General features: G+C 51.9%; 1 pseudogene; it reads left to right on the top strand.

Annotated features, from left to right (window-relative positions):
* Positions 1–351: 351 nt before the first annotated feature.
* Positions 352–10,524, top strand: part of LOC148518971 (uncharacterized) — a 12,060-nt pseudogene continuing 1,887 nt past the window's right edge.

The following is a 10,524-nucleotide window of genomic DNA, read 5'->3' as shown; positions in this document are numbered from 1 at the left end:
CATGGCCTGATGGGGAAGGGCCAGGGAAGAGATAGGGGAGGCCAGGAGATGCTGGGGATGAAATAAGAGGAAGCTACAAGGAAGAATGATAATAAACAGAAATTTGATAGGCCCAAACAGCGCCCCCTGACCTGTGGTGCCCTGTGCGATGGCACCGGCCGCACTACCCTAGCTACGGCCCTGACAGGAATATCCCTGCATTCAGAAGAAGAGGTGGCTCTTTCCTGTGTCATTACACAAGCAATCAGAAATAAAGCTAATTCCTCGCCATCTTCCTATCGGCGGCTGCACTTCTCCTTGTGTGCTGAGCAGGAAGAATATAATAATGATTATTGCTTCCTGAGGTGAACGATGCACAATGCACAGGACGGGCCCTGCAAACCGCCAACCAGTCACACAGTGGGAAGTACATAGGGAACTGCGCTATAGCTCCCTGGTGAGGGAAGTACATAGGGAACTGCGCTTATAGCTCTCTGGTTAGGGAAGTACATAGGGAACTGCGCTATAGCTCCCTGGTGAGGGAAGTACATAGGGAACTGCGCTTATAGCTCTCTGGTTAGGGAAGTACATAGGGAACTGCGCTATAGCTCCCTGGTGTGGGAAGTACATAGGGAACTGCGCTATAGCTCCCCGGTGAGGGAAGGACATGGGGAACTGCGCTATAGCTCCCCGGTGAGGGAAGGACATGGGGAACTGCGCTATAGCTCCCCGGTGAGGGAAGGACATGGGGAACTGCGCTATAGCTCCCCGGTGAGGGAAGGACATTGGGAACTGCGCTATAGCTCCCCGGTGTGGGAAGGACATAGGGAACTGCGCTATAGCTCCCCGGTGTGGGAAGGACATAGGGAACTGCGCTATTTGCTGGGTAAGCATATATTTGCACCAGGCACCTATTATAGAAAAACCAATGCTGTCTGGAATTCTCTGATTTGCTGGGTATACTGTCTTTAATTAATATCTGTAAACACCAGAGTAACTTTAAATTTAATTATATAGTCAGATCTTATCTCCTAGCTTCATGGGATGCTGTTTTGGCCTTGCTTGTTTGTATTAGAATTTTATGACTTGTATCTGGTGTGGGTGAGGGTATTGAGGGTGGGAGTAATCAGTGACTACACATGTTATGCTCAACTATATAATCAGTAGGTCACAAGGCTTTAGACTTGTACAAGGCTGCTAGGTTTTATTTCAAAGTGGGTTTTTTTCTAAGTGGGACTACATGTACAGCATAACTTAAAGAGTTAGTCAGGAGTTCTGCAGGAGGAAGACAGGAGGACAATATTTTAAAAGAACTCTCTATAACTTGGAAAAAAGCAAAGGATCTTCTGAGCTTCTGGAAACCCTGCTACTCAGCAACCAGCTTCCATTATAACCTGGACCCACCTTTTGCCAACACCCTGCTTCAGCATTGCAAGCAACTACCTGCTCACTGAACATTTAATACTTGTATGTTTGCGTTTCTTCTCTACATTGTTTAAATCATTCCAATACCACTGTCAATTTATCTTTATACCACTGTAGTATCTGCCATTGTTTCACACCTATACCTTTTTTTTTGTGTATATATATATATATATATATATATATATATATTCATACTTTAGACTAATTCTCAAGTCTTGCAACTTGAACACCTCTAGACTCCTCCTTATTTGGTTATAATATACTATTGTAGTTGTGCCTTTACATCTTCCAGCACTGTTCTTTCTTTTATCTGATTTTGACCTTTGACCTGTACTGCTCCCTCATCTCACACTCATCACTACTACTGATTTCCCCTCCCCAACCGCCTCATCTACACGATGTCTCTTTTATTCTACTCCACCCTCACTCAGCCGCTACATTATTTTCTCCTCTACCACCAGTTTTCACCTCTTTTCTCCATCCATAGTCCCCTCTACGTTCTCCCCCTCCTTCCCCTCCCCTGTCTCTCTTCATCACATATAAGTCAACTGCATCTCCCACAACTCCAGTATTATTCACTTCTCTTCCACCATGGTCCTGCTGCACCACCACTAAACCCTGCACCCTCTCTTTTCTCCAAGTTACCTATCCTCTCCCCCCCCCCCACACCACACTAAACCTCCACCTGACCCACCACCTGCTGTCACCCTTCCTCATTCAGCCAGCTACATAACCCCACACTCATTCCCCTTCTCTAGATCAATATCACCTCCACACTGCATCAACCCTAATAATCTCATTCTCCTCTTAACTCTGTCCCTCTCTCCTGTTCCCTCTGGAAAGCCAGTTTTGTCTATAATAAACTGGTCTCCGTTCATGAGCACTTCATCTGTAATACCTTGATTCTCCTTGCCATCACCAAACCCTGGATTTACCCCTCTGACACCACTGCTCCTGCAAAATTCCTCCATCACTTGGCTTCCTGGCTCTTAATCTTCAAATGGGCTATCAAGACCCATTTCTTCCTCAATGCTTTCCAGCGCTCATCCTAACCCACTACTCTATGCTCCTTCCTCACTATGTAGCCCATCTGTGTCACCCCTGTTTGTCTGACCCTCCCCTCAGAATGTAAGCTCTCGCGAGCAGGGCCCTCTTTCCTCACGTGCTTCTTCTTGCCATACTTTTACTTTCATTCACAATGGCACCTAAAACTGCTTACTGACACCCTGCTGCTTATTTAGGTGTTATGCAGCATTGTTTATAAATCATGTACTTGCACTGCATTGTCTGTACTGTTAATAGCTGTTGTCTTGTGTGCTCATTTGTTTCTGTACTTTGTAAGGCGCTGCGGAACCCTTGTGGCGCCATATAAATAAAGGATAATAATAATATAACTCCCCGGTGAGGGAAGGAAATAGGGAACTGCGCTATAGCTCCCTGGTGAGGGAAGGAAATAGGGAACTGCGCTATAGCTCCCTGGTGAGGGAAGGAAATAGGGAACTGCGCTATAGCTCCCTGGCGAGCGGAGTTTGTACCAAATGTGCATAGTCAAAGTCTCCTGGGAGGGGCTCAATGACGTAGACCTGTATACTGAATGGGCTGTGTTGTAGGAGGATGGGGCAGCCATATGGGGCATTATTTATTTACTAACCGTTATTTATATAGCGCACACATTCCGCAGCGTTGTACAAAGAATGTTTGGCCATATACAACAGTGCCTGTCCCAGTGAACCTTACACTCTTTATTCCCTACCACATAGATAAACAATAAGGTAAATATTTTTTCTTTATTTTAAGTCGATTTAACCTACCAGTGTGTTTTATTGTCTGTAGAAGGAAAGAGGAATACCCAGAGAAAACCGATGGAAACATTGGAGAACATACAAACTCCACAAATACTTGTTGGGAAGACAAAGGGGGTCATTGTCATTCAGACCCGCTCGCGAGGGAAGTTCGCTCACAAGCGGGTCGATGTTGTGTGAATGCGCACGACGGAGGGAGCTCCGTTGTGCGCATGCGCGAGACCCGGCGAGCGACGAGAACCAAAGGGGGCGTGCTGTCGATGGTGACTGACAGCACGCCCCCTTTGGTGGGCGTGCCAGGGGCGTGGCTGCCAGACGGAGGCGTTCCCATGGGAACGCCTACCGTCTGAGTCCGGCCCCACTGACATCAGTAATGATGTCAGTGGGAGTGACTTTGGCTCTGATAGAGCCAAAATCACTCCTGGGCTTGTGGCAGCGAGACCCTACCGCAGGGTCTTGTCGCAAGCCCGATGGTCTTTGACCATCGCGACCATCATCATGGGCTCTCGCATAAGCTGTGGGTGGTAACCCACAGCTATGCGAGCGTCCAAAAGGCCGCTCCACATATAAATAGGACGGCCCTGATTCAGAATGAGCGCTCTGGTCAGAGCGTTCAGCTCTGAATCAGGCCCAAAGATCACAGTGCTGTGAGGCAGAAATGCTAACCACTATGCCAACTGTACTGGCCATGGTGTCATGCCGGGCCATGTACATGGTGGACAGAGCTAACTGGCTTTAAATGACGGGAGGACTTATTTATAAACATACGTAAATACTAGCAGCATTTTTCGTTTAGTGTCACGGTGATACAAACGAAAATGCCACTGGCAACACTTTACCAACACTTACCCATCCGGTGAGGTCCAGCAAAGTCCTCCACTCACCTGCTAGCAGACTAACACTGCCGGCAACGGGGTCTTGTGTAATGTGCATGACGCGGGGACCCGGCAGTGCCTGGAAGGCTTTGCTAAAGCTGGCAAGGCAGCGCCGGGTCCCCATTGCCATCATTGTGGCCCGCGAATCGCTCTCACATGTAAAGATGATGAGAACGAAGCAGTGACAGATGGCGATAATCTTAGATTACCGCTGTTTGTTAAATACAGAAAGGATGACATAACCCCTTTAGTGAGCGCTAAAGGGGTCACGCTTCATTTATAAATGGGGCCCACTATCTCTAGATTGCGGCTTGTCATTAAACAAAAAGTACGAGGCACTTGGATCTGTTGCGCCCTGTGAATAAGGGATAGCTGAGGTTTTACCCCCCATGCAGTGGGAAATCTACTTCTCTGACACAGAGACTCGAAACTGCAACCAGCTGAGCCCACTCCTCTAAGCCAGACAGAAACTACCTCCTGCATTAGACTGCAGGCTTCCAGCACCAGAGCGTGAATACCAAAGGTGGCAATAACTAACCTGAGTTATTACGTCTGACTTTAATGCTCAATCTGACATCAGTCCTACTCTACAGTAACTTGCTACAAGATAACCCTGGGACTGTGTCTGGATTATGGGGATGTAGTATTTGCAGAGAGGCGATGATGGGTTTATGCTGATTCTCTCCATGTCCAGCATGTAGTAAGTGACAGAAGACGTGTGTGCGCTACAGTAAGTGGCCTGACAGATAAACAGTATACACAGTTCTGTGTGATGCCAACTGACAGGGCCGTAGCTAGGGTAGTGCGGCCGGTGCCATCGCACAGGGCACCGCAGGGCAGGGGGCGCTGTTTGGGCCTGTTTATTATCATTCTCACTTGTAGCTTCCTCTTATTTCATCCCCGGCATCTCCTGGCCTCCCCTATCTCTTCTCTGGTCCTTCCCCATGAGGCCATGGCCCTCTCTCAGGTGCACTATATTATGTCCCTATTTCTACTTCAGGGTCCATAGGGGGTCCACAGGGTTGACCTTGGGGTTATAGCTGGAACAGGATCCATGGGCACCACACAGTTAAGCTTTTAGCTCCCAGGATGCACTTGGGTCCTCCTCTATACCCCGCCCCCGAGCCACAGGCACCTCAGTGTAAGCTGGTGCCCGGCCGGAGTCGGTCACCGCACAGGGGGGCTGCAGGAGCAGCCCCCAGAAGCTTTTTATTTTAAGTTAGATTTTATTTATTTTAATCTTTTAACTCCGGTCTGTCCCCGGTCCTGGGGACAGACCGGAGGCTGCTGGCAGTGGCGGCGGGCCCCCCCATAACCCGTGGGACCACTAGACCACCAGGGATAAAGGGGCAAACGGGAAGCCAGCATCCCTGGGGTTATGGCCAGCCAGGGGAGGAAGCCTTCCCTGTCAGCGGCTCCTCCCCTCAGCTCAGCGCGCCTTTCAGCACGCAGTCTGGCGTCGCTGAGCTGCAGTTACACGGCCACTCCTCCTCTGAGGTCTCCAGCGGCCATTTTCCCAGTGGCAGCGCAGATCTCAGGGAGCACGCGGACCGGTCCCCCTGTGTACCTCTCCCCTGATTAAGGACAGCGTACACAGCACTATAGCCCTCCCAGACACTGAATCTGGGCAGGTTGATTGTAGTGTAAAGGTGCAGTGAGTATATCTTCCTGCATGGTATGTGACTATTGCTAGTGCTGCCGTCTGTGCTTATTTTCTACTTACTGTCAGCTTATACCTATCCCTTTACTTCTCCTACAAGCCCTACAGGTGTGTGGGGGAGGGGCGTTTCTACTGACCTCACTTATATAGATCACGTATTTGTGAGGTCCGTCACATACAGTTGTGTGCTACTCAGTGCCATATTGTGGGCTGTTGTTCAGCACACCGGTGAGTGCGTTTTACTTCTACCCTGGTGCCAGATATATAATATATTCTGTCATGTCAGACGAGGAGGTTGAGCGCTCAGTGGCTCCGGTGTTGGCCTCCTGCGGACGCTGTTCTGCAGGAGTAGATAGGGAGGATTTGTCACAGGATGGCCTGTGTAGTCGATGCCAGGTGGCTCCTGGCCCATCCAGACCTTCTCTGGCGCAGGAACCACCGTGGGCGATGTTTTCTCAAGTGCTGGTGTCTATTGCGGACCATCTGTCGGTCCCGACTGCTCTCCCTACTAGGGCGGTGCCCCAGCCGACCATCCCCCATTCCCCGGGTGTCCCGCAGTTATTGCGGAGTCCTCCTGGGTCTCAATCAGTAGGTCCCTATGCGGGGTTGCCTATGTATATACAGGCTTCCCCTGTGCCGCAGCAGCCTGTGGTACCTTTTCAGGACCCTATGGCGACTCCTCCACCATGGGTGGATGTGCTCTCCAACTCCGTGCAAAATTTGGCGGCCGCTTCCTCGGCTTTTCAGTCAATGTTGCAGACTGACATGCCTTCTAGGATTTCAAAACGCCCACTCATGACACGGGCTGCTGAGGTATCGGACTCAGAGGGTTCCTCAGATGATGGGGAGGTCCCTGATGACACTGACTCGGACGCCTCGGTCCAGGACATGGATACCAAGTCGTCCATTAATGTGCGAGCACTAGTTAGGGCGGTGCGAGCTATTCTTCTTATAGAGGATGAGGCACCGGTTCCTAAGTCAAAGTTTCCTAGTTTCAAAAAAAACTAAGGTGGCTTCTGCGGTGTTTCCCCTGTCGGATCAGTTGACGGATCATATGGCGGTAGCTTGGCAGGCGCCCAGTAAGAGATTCCTTCCTCAGAAGCGGTTGGCTTCTAATTACCCCTTCCCTGAGGCACATTGTAAAAAATGGGAAACTCCACCGGCGGTGGAATCCCATGTCACCCGTTTAACTCGGGGCGCCACCTTACCATTACCGTCGATATCCTCGCTGAAGGATCCCACGGACAGGAAAGTTGAGACTTGCTTAAAGTCTATTTACTCCCTCTCCGGGGCGGTGGCCCGACCGTCCATGGCCATCTCCTGGGTGGCCAAGGCCATTGAGGGGTGGGCCAATGCATTGGAAGATACCTTCCCAGACGACGCTCCGGATGTCCAGCGGGCGTTGTTGGGACAAGTGAGGGACGCTGCTTCTTACATTGGTGAAGCTTCTTTAGATGCTAGTCTGCTGACCTCGCGGGTATCGGCTGCAGCGGTGTCTGGCCGCCGATCCTTGTGGTTGCGGTCCTGGAGAGCGGACTCTGATTCAAAGAAGGGTCTGGAGGCCTTACCTTTCAATGGGGAATTACTATTTGGTCCGGACTTGGACAAAATAGTGGACACCCTGGCTAAATCCAAGTCGGCCTTCCTCCCTTCGGCGGCACTGCCTGCTAAGGTTCGGAGTTCGGCTTTTCGTTCCTTTCGGGTTCAGGGTAAGGCGAAAGGTCAGTCCTTCCCGAGACAGTCTGCGAGTAAGACTGCCTCTAAACCCAAGAAGCAAGCCTGGAGTGCTCGGCGCCCTTCTTCCAAGCAGGAAGATAAACCTGCGGCCTGATGGGACGGGCCTCCCTCTGGGGGACCTCAGAGTGGGAGGCCGACTTCTTCTATTTGCCCAGTGCTGGCACAATACCACCACGGATGCCTGGGTTCGAGAAGTGGTCTCCCAGGGGTACGCCCTGTCTTTCGGCACAGACCACCCCACCAGTTTTTCTGCACAAGTCCTTCTCAGGACAAGACCAAGGCGTTACAGGTTCAGGAGGCTATAGAGTCCTTGCTGAAAGCAGGAGTCATTGTTCCCGTTCCTCTATCACAACGAGGGACGGGGTATTATTCGTCTCTGTTTCTGGTGCAGAAACCCAATGGTTCTCATCGCCCTATCCTCAACTTGAAGTCTCTGAACAAATTCCTCAGAGTTCCCAAGTTCAGGATGGAAACGTTACGTTCCATCATTCTGGCGATGGAACCGGGGGATTACATGGTGTCCCTGGACATCCAGGACGCCTACCTCCATGTTCCGATAGCATTTTCACACCAGCGGTATCTGAGGTTCGCTAGCCTTCAACACCACTATCAGTTCCGGGCGCTACCCTTTGGTCTCTCCACGGCACCAAGGGTGTTCACGAAGATTATGGCGGTCATGGCCGCACATCTTCGGAACCAGAATGTACGGCTGCTGCCGTATCTGGACGACCTCCTGTTGCTGGCGAGCTCCCCGGAGGTACTGCTTCAACATCTCCACCTGACGATCGCTTGCCTGCAAGCACACGGGTAGTTGATAAATTGGAAAAAGTCCTCCCTGATTCCATCACAGCGGATGGTTCATTTGGGAGCCCTGCTGGATTCGCGTCAGCAAAGGATCTTCCTGACTCCGGAGAAGGTCGCCTCCCTACAGCTGCGGATACACAGTTGCCTGAGCCGTTGCCGTCTGTCGGTCCATTCGGCTATGAGAGTTCTGGGGTCCATGGTGTCGACATTCGACATGGTGGAATTTGCCCAGTTCCATTCCCGGCCCCTGCAGGGGCTGATTCTATCAGAATGGAACGGGTTACCTCACCGGATCCGCTCTCAGGTGCTGGTGTTGTCTCCGGACGTTCGGCAATCTTTGGCTTGGTGGCTTCAGACAGCTCATCTGGTCGAGGGGCGCCCATTTTGGATCCCGGACTGGGTCCTGCTCACGACGGATGCCAGTCTCCGGGGTTGGGGGGCAGTGACCGGCTCTTTGTCGCTTCAGGGTCGTTGGTCAGCGGAAGAAGCACTTCTCCCCATCAACATCCTGGAACTGCGGGCAGTATACAGGGCCCTGCAGTCGTCCGGCCCCGCTCTTCACGGAAGGGCGGTACAGGTGCAGTCCGACAACGCCACCACGGTGGCGTATATCAACCACCAAGGCGGAACTCGCAGTCAGGCAGCGATGTCGGAGGTGTCTCGTATCCTGACTTGGGCGGAGGGTCACATTCCGGCGATCTCGGCGGTCTTCATCCCCGGAGTCCTCAATTGGGAGGCGGACTTCCTCAGCCATCACGACGTGCATCCCGGGGAATGGTCGCTTCACCCAGAGGTGTTTCAGCTACTCGTGGACAGGTGGGGACTGCCGGAGCTGGACTTGATGGCCTCCCGTCACAATCACAAGTTGCCCGTTTACGGGTCAAGGACAAGAGACGCAGGCGCAAGTCTGGTGGACGCGCTGTCGGTGAAATGGACGTTTCACCTGGCGTATCTGTTTCCTCCGCTATCCCTGCTTCCTCGGGTTCTGCGGAAATTCAAGCAGGACGGCGGCATGCTCGTGCTGGTAGCTCCGGCGTGGCCCAGACGTCCTTGGTACTCCGATCTCAGGAGCCTCTCCATCGACGCTCCGTACCTTCTTCCTCAGCGTCGGGACCTGTTGTCTCAGGGGCCCTGCCTTTACCCGGATCTGGGTCGGCTGTCTTTGACGGCGTGGCTCTTGAGACAGCCGTCTTGAGGTCTCGGGGCTTCTCCAGTTCGGTTATTGGTACCATGCTCAGGGCACGCAAGCCTGCTTCAGCACGGATTTATCACAGAGTGTGGCACACTTACTTTCAGTGGTGTGAGTCCAGACATTATGATCCTCAGGTGTTCAGAGTTTCCAGGATCTTGGAATTTCTTCAGTCAGGATTGGATCTCGGCTTACGCCTTGCATCTCTGAAGGTTCATGTGTCCGCCTTGTCCGTGTGGTTTCAACGGCGGATTGCAATACTACCAGACGTTCACACCTTTTTCCAGGGTGTTCTCAGGATCCAGCCTCCCTTTGTGCCTCCTGTGGCTCCTTGGGACTTGGCGGTGGTGCTACGGGTCCTGCAGGGTCCTCCGTTTGAGCCTCTTGAGGCGGTGGAGCTCAAGTGGCTGACATTTAAGACGGTTTTTCTCCTGGCAATTGCTTCGGCCAGGAGGGTGTCTGAATTGGGGGCGCTTTCCTGTCGCCCTCCTTTCCTGATTTTTCACCAGGACAGAGCGGTGCTCCGCACTCGTCCTGAGTTTTTGCCCAAAGTGGTCTCGAAGTTCCACATTAATCAGGAACTTGTTGTGCCAGCTTTTCAGTCCCCTGATCTTTCAGCTGGTGAGACTTCCTTAGATGTGGTCCGGGCGCTTAGAATTTAGGTAGACCGGACGGCTTCGGTTAGGAAGTCTGATTCCTTGTTTATCCTCTTTGGTTTTTACAAGAGGGGTTGGCCTGCCAACAAACAAACGTTAGCCTGTTGGCTTCGTTCCGTTATTTGTGAGGCTTATGCACAAGAGGGTTTACCTGTGCCAGCCTCTGTTAAGGCTCATTCCACTCGTTCTGTGGGTCCCTCTTGGGCTGCTAGAAGTGGCGCTTCTGCTGTTCAGCTGTGTAAGGCGGCCACTTGGTCTTCTATTCAAACGTTTTTGAGGTTCTATGCGTTTGACACCTTCGCCTCTCAGGATGCTTCCTTTGGGCGCCGGGTGCTCCTTTCAGCACAGGAGCGTCCCCGCCCTTAGTTGAACTGCTTTGGGACATCCCCAAGGTCAA

Source organism: Taudactylus pleione, unplaced genomic scaffold (assembly GCF_031769625.1).
Source record: "Taudactylus pleione unplaced genomic scaffold, aTauple2 ptg000194l, whole genome shotgun sequence".
NCBI lineage: Eukaryota > Metazoa > Chordata > Amphibia > Anura > Myobatrachidae > Taudactylus > Taudactylus pleione.
The sequence above is the reverse complement of the archived record's forward strand: the minus strand, read 5'-3'. Positions and strand labels throughout refer to the sequence as shown.